Here is a 14,208-nt window from a genome sequence, read left to right as displayed (position 1 = left end):
AAGTTCTGTAGATATCTGTTAGATCCATTTGATTCATGACATTGGTTAATGAGGTTATTTCCCGGCTTAGTTTTGAAATCAAAGTCCTATCCTTGAGTGAAAGTGGGGTGTTGAAGTCTCCCACTATTAATGTGTGGGTATCGATGAATGGGGCAAGCTTGAAAAAATAGGCAGTAAACCTCGAACCCCTACCCGGACTAGCCGATGGACATTCTCCACTGTTGAGTGGAGAAGGAGATCTAACTTTCACACAAACTCTGGTGCCCCATATTTGAACATGTCCCTTGGATGGAGATGCCTGGTGGCACTCAGAGGAAAGATAATAGGTCACCAAGGAGAGACTTGATACCGTATGAGCATATACAGGGGGAGGAGGTCCCCCTCAGACACAGACTTAGGGGAGGGGAGGGGAGTAGGGGGGAAGTGGGAGGAAGGGAGGAATGGGAGGATACATGGGATGGGCTAACAACTGAGATGTAATATGAATAAATTAATTTTAAAAAAAGAAAAAAAAAGATTCCCTAGAGGAACAGAGCCAATGGAATCCATACGTAATTGTAATAGGGGATTTATTAGATTGCTTCTCATGATCAGGGGCTAGACAATTCATGGTGGACATCTGCAGAGTGGGGATCAAGGGGAAGCCAGTAGCTTCTCAGTTCAAGAAGCCAGTATCTCTGTGACGTGGGCAGTACTGATGACACAACCCTGGATGAAGCTCCCTGGAGAGTCATTGCTATGAGGTCACCCTGAATGGCTGATGAGCTGGAGTCTGCAGTCCCCAGATGATGACAGTCCCCTAGGACTGAGGAAAAGTGGATCTTGTGTGTGCTGGCCTGCTTTGTCCTCCATGTTTCTTTCATCAGAGCCCCTTGGATGCTGCTGCTCCCATTCCCAGCAAGCCTCCCAAGGGCTAATCCCCCTGAAAATGCCTTCAGCGACACCTCACAGACATCAGTAAAGATGCTTTAGTGCTCTCCCAGGTGTCTCTCAATCTCATCAAACAGCACCGGGTGTGTTTATTTGCTTTACCTTAAGCAAATTCTCTCTTTCCATCCAGCAGCTAGATCTTAAGGACACTGAATCCAGAACAGGTGTTATCGTAATCATGTGGCATTGCAGTACTTGTAGTTTCTGTCATCAAATTGATATTCAATAAATATACATCAGATTCACCCAGGAAACCAGAGTGCTTTGTTATTTGAGACAAGTCTCTCCCCTGTAACCAGGCTGGCCTTTAATTTAATAAGGAGCTGAAAGGTACCCTGAACTCCTGACTTTCTTGAGCTCCTTCATTTGCTAAGTGCTCAGCTGCACGTGTGTCCCGCTGAGACCTGCTTGAAACTCAATTTTTGGAGTAAAGGCAATGTTTAAAGCTAGTCTATGAAGTAATAAACCACAACTTCCCCTGTTTGGTCTTGCTGTGTGGAGGAGATCAGGGTTTACCTAAGAATGATGCTCCCTTGTACAGGACAGTGTTAGGGTTTGTTGTTTCTTTGGCTTATTTAATTGATACACTCATATTTTAACTGTATGGAGCCTGGTGCTGTTTTCTTTCAAAGCCACTACATGTCACCATCGACATACTTAAACAAGGCAGTGTGACATACCTCAGTCAAACCTCTACCTGTTTGGAACTTCATCATCTAATAGAAATTGGGGGATTCAGTGATCTATGGCAGTCATGAGATCATTGTAAATGCAGAAAATAAAGGCTAGTGGAAGCACTGGAAACACTGGGGAAGTGGAGCTCAGGAACGTTTCTGCTAGCATCAAGGAATTTGGTGCAGGATTGGAATGTAAACATGCTGTGGCAGCTACTGTGCAACCTATTCTGTGGGCATAAGACTGCAACAGGTACAATAGACACACAGGTACTATATGCTGTCCTAGAGTCTAAATTGGCAGAGAATTGGGAAAATAGAGGTGTTGGCTTGTGATCTCTTACAGTAAGATAGACTGGTGCATATGAGCTATTCGAGAAACTTAGTTTTCTTTTTTTTTTAAATTTATTTATTTTATTTTTTTCTCCTTTATTAATTTATTCTTGTTACATCTCAATGGTTATCCCATCCCTTGTATCCTCCCATTCTTCCTTCCCTCCCATTTTCCCCTTATTTCCCTCCCCTATGACTGTTCCTGAGGGGGATTACCTCCCCCTGTGTATGTTCATAGGGTATCAAGTCTCTTCTTGGTAACCTGCTGTCCTTCCTCTGAGTGCCACCAGGTCTCCCCCTCCAGGGGACATGGTCAAAGGTGAGGCACCAGAGTATGTGAGCAAGTAATATTCCACTCTCCACTCTACTGTGGAGAGTGTTCTGTCCATTGTCTAGATCTGGGTAGGGGTTTAAGGTTTACCGCCTGTATTGTCCTTGGCTGATGCCTTAGTTTGAGCGGGACCCTTGGGCCCAAATCTGCCTATCATAATGTTCTACTTGTAGGCTTCTAGGACCTCTGGATCCTTCTACTTTGCCATTCTCCCATGCTTGTCTCATCTAGAGTCCCACTAGAATGTCCTCCCCTCTGTCTCAGTTTCCTGGTAAGTGAAGGCTTTCGTGGGACATGCCCCTTGGACTAATATGTAGATATAAGTGAGTATATACCATTTGAGTCTTTCTGCTTCTGAGTTAACTCACTCATTATGATCATTTCTAGCTCAATCCATTTATCCACAAATTTCGGGAATTCCTTGTTTTTAATAGCTGAATAGTATTCCATAGTGTATATGTACCACAGTTTCATCCATTCTTCTATTGAGGGACACTTAGGCTGTTTCCATGTTCTGGCTATTATGAATAAGGCTGCTATGAACATGGTTGAGCAAATGAGAAACTTAGTTTTCACTGGCTGAGAGCCCTATGGATATAAGGGACCAACAGATAACAGAAGGAAAACGTGCATTTCTGGGAGAGTTGAGCATAGAAGAGGCAATAGTTGATGCCCTGATCACTGGATGTGATAGGACCGTGTACACAGGCGAATTAAGAAAAATTAATTTAGCATGGACTGCTGGACTGATGTGGGGCTTTAGTGGCTTTTCCAAGTGCCGTGATAGAATATAATTTTCCTCATCTAGAAAAGCATGAGAAGAAGGCATAGCACACAAAAGGTCTGTCCAAATCCCTGGAAGGAAAATGTGACACGAATTGGGTCAACTTGGACTTCCTAAGTGGGCTGCGGGTGTGTATATGTGTGTAATGCTCTACTGTTGAAGTTCTAAAAGGCTTTGGAACCCAAACTTAATACATGTTCATAAATTATTAAGAATACAAATGAAAACAATAAACTTTGTTCTTGGGCCAGGTACTTATTCTCCTAGTATATGCAATATACGACTTTACCCCTCCAGAAGATATACTGCAGGTGGATGAGTACAGATTGATTTGGAGGAAGTGTAAATTATTGAAGTATCCAGACTCAATCAGTCCTCAGGGAGTCAGAGGAGTTCATACAGTAGAAGTCAGAAAGTTAAGGCAATCACACTGTTCCCTGCAATTCCAGTTCTTTCTTGTCAGCATCAGAATATATGACTGAATAGACGTGAAAAAGGGCTACTCCAGAATCTAACTCTTTTTAATTAGGGTATTATCATATTTTAGCATTTCATCAAGTCATTTGCAAAGCAGCAGGTAACTGCTCATGATACAAGGGTATACTATGTCCTTAACCCTAGAAGTGCCCTGTCATTGTCACAGGATTAAATGAAAACAACCCACTAATAACTTTTCTTTACTTTCTGACTTCTCAGAGGAAGTAATATAAATGCTCCAAAATTAAGAAATTAGATATTTGCACACACACACACACACACATTTCATAGCATGCTCTGTCACCTGATGCCACAAAGTACTGCACATGGAGTATTTAGCATCTACAGGCAGAAATAAGTCCTTTCCAAATGACATGCCTGCCTCCATCATTTTCCTACAATAACTGTCCCTAGGCTGTGTGTGGGGTGGGATGTGGAGAGAAGAGACTGTACTTTGGAATAGGAACAAAATAGTTTGAATATGTAGAGTGGAAAAATGTCTCTTGGTAAGTGTAGACTATTTAATCCAGCCAGCTGGTAATTAAGGGTGACAGCTAGCTATCAAGCTGGTACTTCTAGATAGAAATAATTCATATTTTTTAAGGCTAGAATAAGCTATGACTTCACTCTGAGGACATCTTATCTGGCGTTGGGGAGCACTTGCTATTCAATCCATCATTTCTGTCCTTAAGTCTCAGGAAGTTATTCTCTTGTTTTTAATGCAGTCAAGGAATAGAAAAAAAAAAGACATACCTAGGGATGTACTTAGGGTCACAGCTGATGAATACATGGTGTACATTAAAATGGAATCAGGTGCCATCAATCAAAACAATCTGCAGTGGTATTTGGTTGCTAAGGGACTTGACCACATGCAGAGACGTAAACAGCAAGACGTAGATGAACAGCAGTAGCAGAATATTAAACTCATCAGGATAGAACTAGGGGTTTGTTACTGAAGGGCTGCTTCTGCCATTTGTTCCAGAAAACATAATTTATCAGAAATAGGAACTTCTTGCTCACAAAGACAGGGTTACTTAAACAATCACCTCAATAGTTTCTGTCAAAGGCACAGAAAGCCTCATTAATGAACGTACTTGCTTTAACTTCAGAAGCTCCACAGGCTGAAACAAATCTGGTTTATCACTAAGATGAGAAGAAAAAAAAAAAAAAATATATATATATATATATATATATATATATATATTCCAATGTTTTGCTTTGCAGTCCAAAATTAGATGTAGGAATATCTAGAAGAACCCTCCTGAGGATACGTTATAACTATTACTATGTCGCAAGTGAAGTTAAATAAATAATTACAGCCATAAATGTATGTGTCACACATATTTTTCCTAAAGGATGTATCACTGAGACTCGCTTTCTCCGTGTGCATCTTTAAGAAATAAAAATAGTGTCTTAGTTAGCTTTCTAGTGCTGCAATAAAACACCATGGCTAAGGGAAACTTCAGGAGGAAAGGGTTTTTTCATTTCACATCTAGAGATGTCAGAGAAGGAACTTAAGGCAGGACCCTGGAGGCAGGAACGGAAGCAGAGATCCTGGTGGGCTGTTGTTTACTTACATGGCTTGTTACTCATGGCTTGTCCCACTGACTTGCCTATACAACTGGGGTCCATCTGCGCAGGCGTGACATTGTTCTCTGTGGGATGAGACCTCCCACATCAATCATTAATCAAGAAAATAACTCACACACTTGCCCACAGAGCAACGTTACAGAGGCATTTTCTCAATTAAGAATCTCCTTTCCTCCCAGATACATCTAGGCTTGTGTCAAGCTGACAGAAACCAACCTGCACAGTGGGTATGTGATTGAAAAATTTTCTACACAAAGCTTAAGCCTAATATTTAAGCAGTTTTACTCCTTGTAGTACTCATTTGTAGTTGTGTTGTTACCATTTGCTGTCATTTAAATTTTTCCTTCAGGTGTTGAAATTTAATGGAAGGGTAGGTAGGTGAAGAGGGCAGCTGCTATTATGAAAAAGGCTTCATGCAATATTCAGCATTTGGCTCTACTGTCCTACCTCCACTACGTGAAGACACAGTGCTCTTCCCACTGTGAAAATGAAGCAATAAGTTGCCATGCTGTATGCTCAGATCAGCCCTCTCTAGAACAAGGCCTGTTGGTGTTTTCATCTTGTCTGTTCCAATCTGCAGAACTGTGAAAAACGCTTTTTCTTCAATACAAATTCCACAGACTTAAGCAGGGATGGCAGTGCACACCCCTAAATCCAGCATTCAGGAGGCAGAAACTGTTTCAAGTTTTTGAGGTCAGCTTTTTCTACATAGTAGGACACTGTGTCAAAAAAAAAAAAAAGTCAAACCGATAGTTTAAAACTAGTCTGGTATTTTGATGGATTGGCACCAATGAATTAACATTCTCACCAAATATAATTTGCCTAAAGCATATTCTTTTTTGCTGTGGCTTGTGAGGTGGTGAGGGGGTTTCAGTCAGCCAAAGCCAACCTGGAATTTGCTCTCTAGCTAAGGATTATCTTAACTCCAGGCATTCCTACCTTCACCTCCAAATGCTATTGTATACCGCATAATATGTTTTTCATCAGTGTGTTCCTAAGGCTGATTATGAGGCTCTGAGATAAAAATGTGCTAGGCTAATTTGAAAATTCATGACTTTAAGAAAGATATATCTATATCTGTATCTGTATCTGTACCTGTACCTGTACCTGTATCTGTATCTGTATCTATATCTATTTTTTTCCACCTACCAAAGCCTAAAACTGAAGCTAGAGAGCTCAGATAGTCAAGTCCAAGATAGCAATCTCAAAGAGGCATAGAAGAGTCAGAACTTGAATATGAACTGGTTCATACCAGAAAGAGGTGAAGGCAAAGGGCAGGGTTTGGGTAAGGCACTTCGGCTAATGCCAGGCTCAGCTTTCCCTACTCAGGTAGAGATCTCCCATGCAGGTTCAGTAATCTTAGGACCCCATTGCCCACAATTTATAGTTAACGCCGCCCAGAAAGTTCTCTAAAGGAAGACATGGAAAGGAATGTAAGAAAGATAAATGGCAGAAGGAAATGGACAGAAGAGGACAGATCCAATCATAATTTCCAGTCAAACAAGATTGGCTAGGTTCAGTTGGTGCACACTCACTGAAAGAAGCTCCCAGATTTCGCAGCATGACTGAAACCACAGTCACCCTGGACCCAGAATAAAATCCCTACCTATTATCTTTCCGTTCTACAGAGAGCACACAGAGTTCATGTGGATTGGCAGAGTTACGTTTTCCTCTGGAGTTCCTTACATTTGGAGATTCATCAACATCACTGAGTCTAGTATAAAGGTTTCTGTTATGATTTTAATGGCTGGGTCATATTGAACTTTATGAAGAGACCTTATTTATGACATTTTGCTCTTGGTACATATGAGGCTACTACAAGTTTGGGGTTATCATTGATACTGTCTAGAGTTTAAGTTAACTCTTCTTTCTATGAAAAGATTAAGTAAGGACAGAGTGGAATTCAGGGCAAAGGAAAAGTAAGATTAGCAAGCAGTATAATAAGCTCCTAAGAGGAGAAGGGACCCTGAATCTTGGGAGGCATTGCCTTCCAGATGGCCATGTGGCAAGCTTTCCCCTTCTGCCTCCCTATGGATTGGTCAACCAGTTCCCATGGGCTGCCATCCTCTTCAGGATTGGTTCCTCTACCTCCCTCCATGTATAGAACATGGCCTGATGTTTGGATGCCTCATGCCGGTCGCTATAACTGGAGGCATGCATGACTATGGAAGTCCCTGGAAGGCACTCTTCCTCCTGTCCTCTACGCACATACAGGCTCAAAGACAGCCGCTCCAAAGGTTGCAAGTCAGGGTATGAAGCAAGAAGTAAAATGAACAAAAGCAGGCATTAGGCCATTTTCCTTCCAATAGCACTAAGACATAATTGGCTATAAACATTTCTCCAGCCTTTTGTGGACAGGCATTTTTATGACCATTAGGGAATGTCTGGCAGTTAAGTTACTAAGCTAGAAAATAAGCAGGAGGCACATTTTGTAAGAAATGTATAGTGTCCAGAACGTTTCCCAAGTGGTTACTGTCCCACTTGACGTGCGTGAGATCCAGCTCCCTCCTGTCTTTGCATAGTAGATACTGTGGTGCGTTTGGCTCTTAGCATTGCTGTGGACTTCTACTGTTGTTTCTGATTTGCATTTCTCCAGTGACAAACAATCACTTCTGCAGTGCTTATCCATAATTCATGTGTTTCCCACAAGTGGCTGTTTGCTCATACTGCTTAGTTTTAATTTTTAAAAAATCGTCATTTATACTTTTAAGAGTTGTGATATATCTTTTAAAAATACGGATATGTATGCATGTTCATATGTGTACCTGAGCATGCATGTATGTAATATATAACTAATAGCATATTATATTATTCAGGTGGTAATAAATTGTTTTTTTTTAGATTTTTGAAATCCCCTTTATCGATTTTTATTGTAACATTACTTTAATATTATATTTCTAAAAACTCTTTGTCTACTCAAAGACAGGAAACTACTTTTCTCAGATGTTCATAGTTCAAGCTTTTACATGTGTACTTCTGATTCACCTCAATTGATAGCTGTGTTTATTTACTTTCCATATTTTAATACAATTCTTCATCATTAATAGCAGGTTTCCTGGCATCTTGGTTAAAAATCAGCTGACTACATTTAGTGAGATAGTTTCTAGGCAACATTGTTGACCTGCTACAGCAAAGCACCTTCTCTTGATTACTGCATATTTGATAATTTAGTCACCATCTCCTAAATGCTTTTTCATGATACCATGTTGGATATTCTTAGTTCTTTGTAATTGCACATAAATGTCAGGACTGGCTTGCGAATTTTTATGAGAAAGCACATTGGTGTAATAACTGAGGTTTCATTTACCTACCAACAGTTTACTTTATGGATCACAGACACTCTGACAATATTGTTTTTTTTTCTTCGATATTTATCTTCTTTTAGAAAAGAATCATTACATATTATTTGAATAAAGTGGTGTGTTTTATTATGACACTTTTATAAATTCATATACTTTACTCTAATTGTATTTCTTTAATACCATGCTCCATCATCCCCTTTTCTGCAAGTCTTTTAAAAGTTTCTTTATATTTTTCATGTCTTAAAAACATTTAGATTCTTCCAATGAGAGAACTTACATGGCTTGACTCTGTGAGTGTGGTTTATCATGCTTCACAGAATTATCACCAGTTTCACTAATTCTCCTGTAAATAATGTGATTTTTGTTTTGTCATTGTGTGTGTTCATCATTTACTAGGGATTAAACTAGAAGAATCTGGGGACATGCCCAGGGGTGGCAGTGGGCAAAGTGTGGAAACAACTTCATTTTCTTATTGGATTTCCATTACTGTGTTCTTTCTATCATTGCGACTGTTTTTAAGCCAAAAGGGGAAAAAAAAGCTAAGCTAAATACAGGTTCTCTTATTCAATTAAATAGAAAAGGGTAAAAAAAGATTTCTTGTTGTGATTTATGTAAACCATTTTGAAGCACCAAGTTGTCTACTGATTTTTTAAGCTTAACTTTTTAAAATTAAATTGTTTAGTAGAGTATTACAAGACAAATATTTTTTTCTTAAGAAATATTTTTTTTGGTTCTTATAGGCCAGGCATGGTGGTGCACTCCTTTAATCCTAGCACTTGGGAGGCAGAGATGGGCAGCCTGGGATAGTCAAGGGTAGCCTGGGATATTCAAGACTACACAGAGAAACCCTGTCTCAAAAAAAAAAAAAAAAAAAAAAAAAAAAAGAAAAAAAAAGAAAAGAAAAGAAATTCATTGGTCTCAAGATGAAGTAAGATATTGAATCCATTTTAGTCCTTTCCGCCACCACAAGTTAGCCCCCAAGTAATTGGTGAGTAAGTTTTCATCATATCACAAAATGGATATAGGAAAAGACCTTTTTGCTTTGTTTCCGTTTGTTTGTTTTTCTAGGTGGTGTTTCTCTGTGTAGCCCTGGCTGCCGTGGAACTCACCCGAGCGCTGCAATAAAAGGCACCTGCTGCCGCCACCACCCAGCTTAGAAGGTGACTTTTCTAATTAAAAAGCAGCTTGACCGTGTCTAATACATACGAGTGACCCCTGACTTGTTACCAAGCAGTTTCATTTCTAGATACACGATCGAGGAAATGCATGCTTATGCTTATATTTGTGAAAGCATGCACACACAATATTCGTTGCCACACAGTTTATAACGCCTGAAAACTGGGAGCGAACTTCAGTAGACATTTGTAGTTTATTAGATAAACTGCTACACATTTGTAGAATGTAGTGTTCCAGAGCAACTGCCAAGCGTAAACCATATGAAACAGTAGCAACAGATAGTACCAAGGTCTTGATAAGCATAAGAAGCAAAGCAAAAGCTTATCTTCTCTGTAGGCACATTGGGTTATGATTGAGGAGCTTGTAGGTGCCCAAGCTGATCTCTACCTCCTGGTCACAGTGACCTTCCAATCATCCTCCGCAGCACAAGAAGCTAGGATTACGTGGGCCCGCCACTGCACCCAACTTCTAAATATAGTCAACAAATTGTCAAAACGAGCCATGTTGTTGTACCACCCCACCTTTACCAGGGGGTCCCTTACCACCTACCACAGAGAGGTTCCCAGAATGCTTCGAATGGCTTTCTTTCTGATTTGGGTGTATTCATACATCTTTTATCATTTGAATGGTTTCCTGGGTCTGTTTTCTGCTGTAAAGCTGCCAGAATTTAATGCTGGTAAGATTATGAAAGCAGGGTACATCTTCTGTGGCTGAAAAAAGAATTATGGTATTTTTGAGTATATAGTAATTTGGAGAAACAAACCGGATTAGTATTAAAATTTAACAGAAATGTATTATTAGAACCCACTTTCATAAGTATGTTCTGTAAAAACATCGAATAGCATAAATATATACAGAAAGCAGAATGTTTAATGTAGCAAAAGACTGCAAACTATATTAACATCATTATTATAAAAATGATTGAAATACTTATAGTACAGTCAGACAATGGTATATTATGTAGATCATTAATAGAATATATTTCTATGAACTATATTCACAGCATGTTTTCCATTGTGCATTATACAAAAATGCATTAACTTGTATAACTATTCACGTCCATATACAACCAATATTTGTTTCAGTACATAATTATTTGACTCTGAAGATTTTGTTAATAATTTATAAAGACAAAATTATGAACACACGTATTTGTTCCTAAATGAGTTACATTAAAAGTTGTCTAGATTATTTTGGTATGGAGATATATATATATACCATATACATCTAACCTATAACACACATACACATATATACATAACACACACACACACACACACACACACACACACACACACACACACACACACCAGAGAAAGCTCTCAAGGAATGGTAAAGGACTTAGGAAACTCAATGACCATCCCCAGTGTCAAACCTCCTCCAGTATGGCCGCACCTCCTAAACCTTCTCAAATGGTTCTACAAACTGGGGACAAAGCATTTAAATATGGGAGCCTATGGGAGCCGGTCTCATTCAAACCACTGCACACTATATATGTTAACTTGACAGAATGTATCAAATAAAAGATAAAGTAGCACTCATAGAAGCATCTCATTATTTTACCAATACTTACTGGATATATTTTATGTATATAGACCTATCTATGAGGATGAGTAAAATGGTTTCATTGAATCCTTCTGGAAAACCACTGTTTTTGGAGCGCAAATCGAAGATTAGCTATACAAACTTTGTTAGTATTAATGTGCATTTATTATATTTCAGTTATCATACATTAAAAATACATTAAGTGGTGCATAACAAGAACAGATGGAAGGTCACAGAAAAGCCATCAAAGGACAATGAAGGAGAATTGCATGTTTTAAAAAAACAGAGGTCAAGTACAGAAATATCTAAGGGATCGTGTTCTTTTAGTCGTGGAAATCATCCTTCTGTGGGCTCTTCACAAACCTTCAAGAAAGCGTAGGCCAAGCAGATTCATGTTAGGTTATAGTAGCATCCAAAGAACTGAGCCAAATACAAAAGAAAGTAGGACTGAAGAAACCAGAAGGCCAGAGTTTATGCCCTAAATATTTGCACTTTGTTTTAGAAATGGCATTGCAAGTACCTGGGAAGTGTGCTGTAGGGCGTGAAAGCAATTCTAGCAGACCTCCGGTGTTCACTTATGCCTATATTAAAAGCACTTCATTAATTTAATTGATATAACTGCAATCCCAAGGAATTTAGAATAGAGATGAGATTCACCAAAGAAGTAGCTATAAAAAGAGCTTGAGCTTCACGCGCGCGCACACACACACACACACACAGAGGATTTTATATTTTACTGAGTGAACAAGTTGTCTGATGACTTAGTTTTGTTGGGTGTTTCTTCCTGTTGTTCAATTTATGACACACATGACACACAGGGACTTTTGTCACTCAGGTAGGACTCTACATGAATTTGGAATGTCTAATGCTCCCAAGTGCTGGGCTTCCTGCATCTTTTTATTTTTATTTTTTTAGATCATCTGAGCTATAGCCCCAGCTGTGGATGTCATATACATTCCCAAAAGACTGTGTATGTTTTTCTAAAAGAGTGATGAAGTTCAGAGTGGATTCTCTCCTGTAACCCTGGTATCCACTATGTGGCCTTTGTCAGACTGGGAGCTTCTCGGTCTGTAGTTGTGCACAGTTGCAACGATGTTCTGTGCTATAGGGGTCAGAGCTCCTTTATGGTGACCCATCTACTTTAGTGACGGATGGGAATGGCTGGTGGCAACCCTGGTGACACTGTTCTGAGCACGGCTTCTTGAGAAATATGCAGCAAATGCAATTGGGATGGAAGGCCTCTGCTTTGTTATCATGTCTGGTGCTGGCAGTGCTGACAGCAAATGGGAAATAGAAATAAGGAACCTGAATTCCTCTAGGTGCATGCATGCCCTGCTGCAAGATTTGTCACCGGTATATAGTTTGGAGACACAATAATAAAAGATGTCAATTAGATATCAAGTGAGTTTTGTATCAGCTCTATAGCAATGTTAACAAAGCCTTTTGTAAAGTGTTGATGGCATCCATTTCCTTGTGAACAATAGGGTTCTCTCATGGGGTATAGCAATGTTTGGGTAATATTTGTCAACAGTATTGCTTTGTGTAATCATTTGGGTTTTGAACGAGGTGACTTTATTAAGAATGCAGCAAGCCAAAGTAAGATAATAAATAGCAAGAGACAGATAGATGACTGATGGATAGATAGATAATAAAACATCATCATACTGAGTGATGAAAACATCCATCGGAAACTGACTAGAGAATTTGAAGCTGTCAGCTAGAGTTCACAAATGAGCATTCTCCCAACGGAAGAGCTTCCCGTGGCTGAATTTCCAGCTTCTTGTTTCCCACTTTGGGTACCATGGGGCCATAGGATGAACATTGGTGACCTCTGTTGGAAGGTGGTCCTGCTGTCCTCAAAGATACAGTGCTTTGCTTTTGGCTTTCTCTGCTGCTCTTCTCTCTGAGAAGAGCCCAATACATTCCCGGAAGAGAGGACTTGAAGGACCCTTTGAGGTAGATAAGCTTGGAGCTGAAATTTGGGAGAGGAACCTCACTTCTAGGGCTAGTTTCTCGGTAAGCTCAAATAGCACATGGCAATTTACTGATACAATGTACAAGTATAGCAGTATAAATTAATATCTATGTTAAAGTTCATAATACATCTTTTTGTTACCTCTAAAATCCTAAAAGTTATAGGATTCTAAAATTTGTTGGAGATTTTTGGCATGAATTTAGTGTGCAATGCAGTGGCTTCTAAATGGTTTTTACGAGTACTGGGTTGTCAAAAGCACCTTTAATTTCTAACTCTCCTTGGGTTTACATCATAAGGAAGGCAAGGAATTCTCAGAGCCAACAGTAGCAATGTTTGATGTACTAAATCTTTTCCTAGTTTCTGTCAAAGTAATTGTTATATTTAAGTAACCGTAGTAGACCTTTACAACACTTTGGACACGTTTCCATTCTGTAACTTGCCCACTGACTGTGTCAGAAATAATTGTTGAGAAAAATTAGAGTTGGCTTGATTATATCAATATTTGTTAGTCTTTCTGATTTTAAACTTTTCAAATATCACTTGACAATTTCAAGATTAAAAGTAAGTTTGTTTTATTGGTCATTGTTCACTTCCAGTAACAGAGGTTTTTGAACAGTGAGTTGGCAATGAGTGTTTCTTGGTGTTGAAGCATCGTTTCCCTCTGGTGTTGTGTGATGGCCTGATTGTCTTTCCATCTCCCGATGCTCTTTCACAGTGGCTGCTATTTACTTTCTCACTGTTGTTTCGTGAATTGACCTGTCATCTTTTTGTATGAAGTATTTTTTCTTTCAAAATAAGGAAGAGGGTAATAGAGCAATTATAATGTTGCATATTGCAGCCAAATGTTTAAAAGCATTTTTGTTTTTAAAACGTTAACTCATTCTCATTTCTCAGATTTTATTAAAGTAGATAGCTTGCTGTTTTCCAAAATGTTTTTGAATGTAAAATCTGGCCATAGAAGACTACTTTTTCTTCTAATTTTCATTAAATTCATACACCATCTCATACATAATAATGTATGAGACTTCCTGGTGTTTGTATATTATGATGTAAGCAAAATAATCAACATAAGAAAACAGGTAATAACTTCA

Source organism: Acomys minous (genome assembly GCF_964271855.1).
Source record: "Acomys minous genome assembly, chromosome: 19".
In the NCBI taxonomy this organism is placed as follows: domain Eukaryota; kingdom Metazoa; phylum Chordata; class Mammalia; order Rodentia; family Muridae; genus Acomys; species Acomys minous.
Note: the sequence above shows the minus strand (reverse complement) of the source record.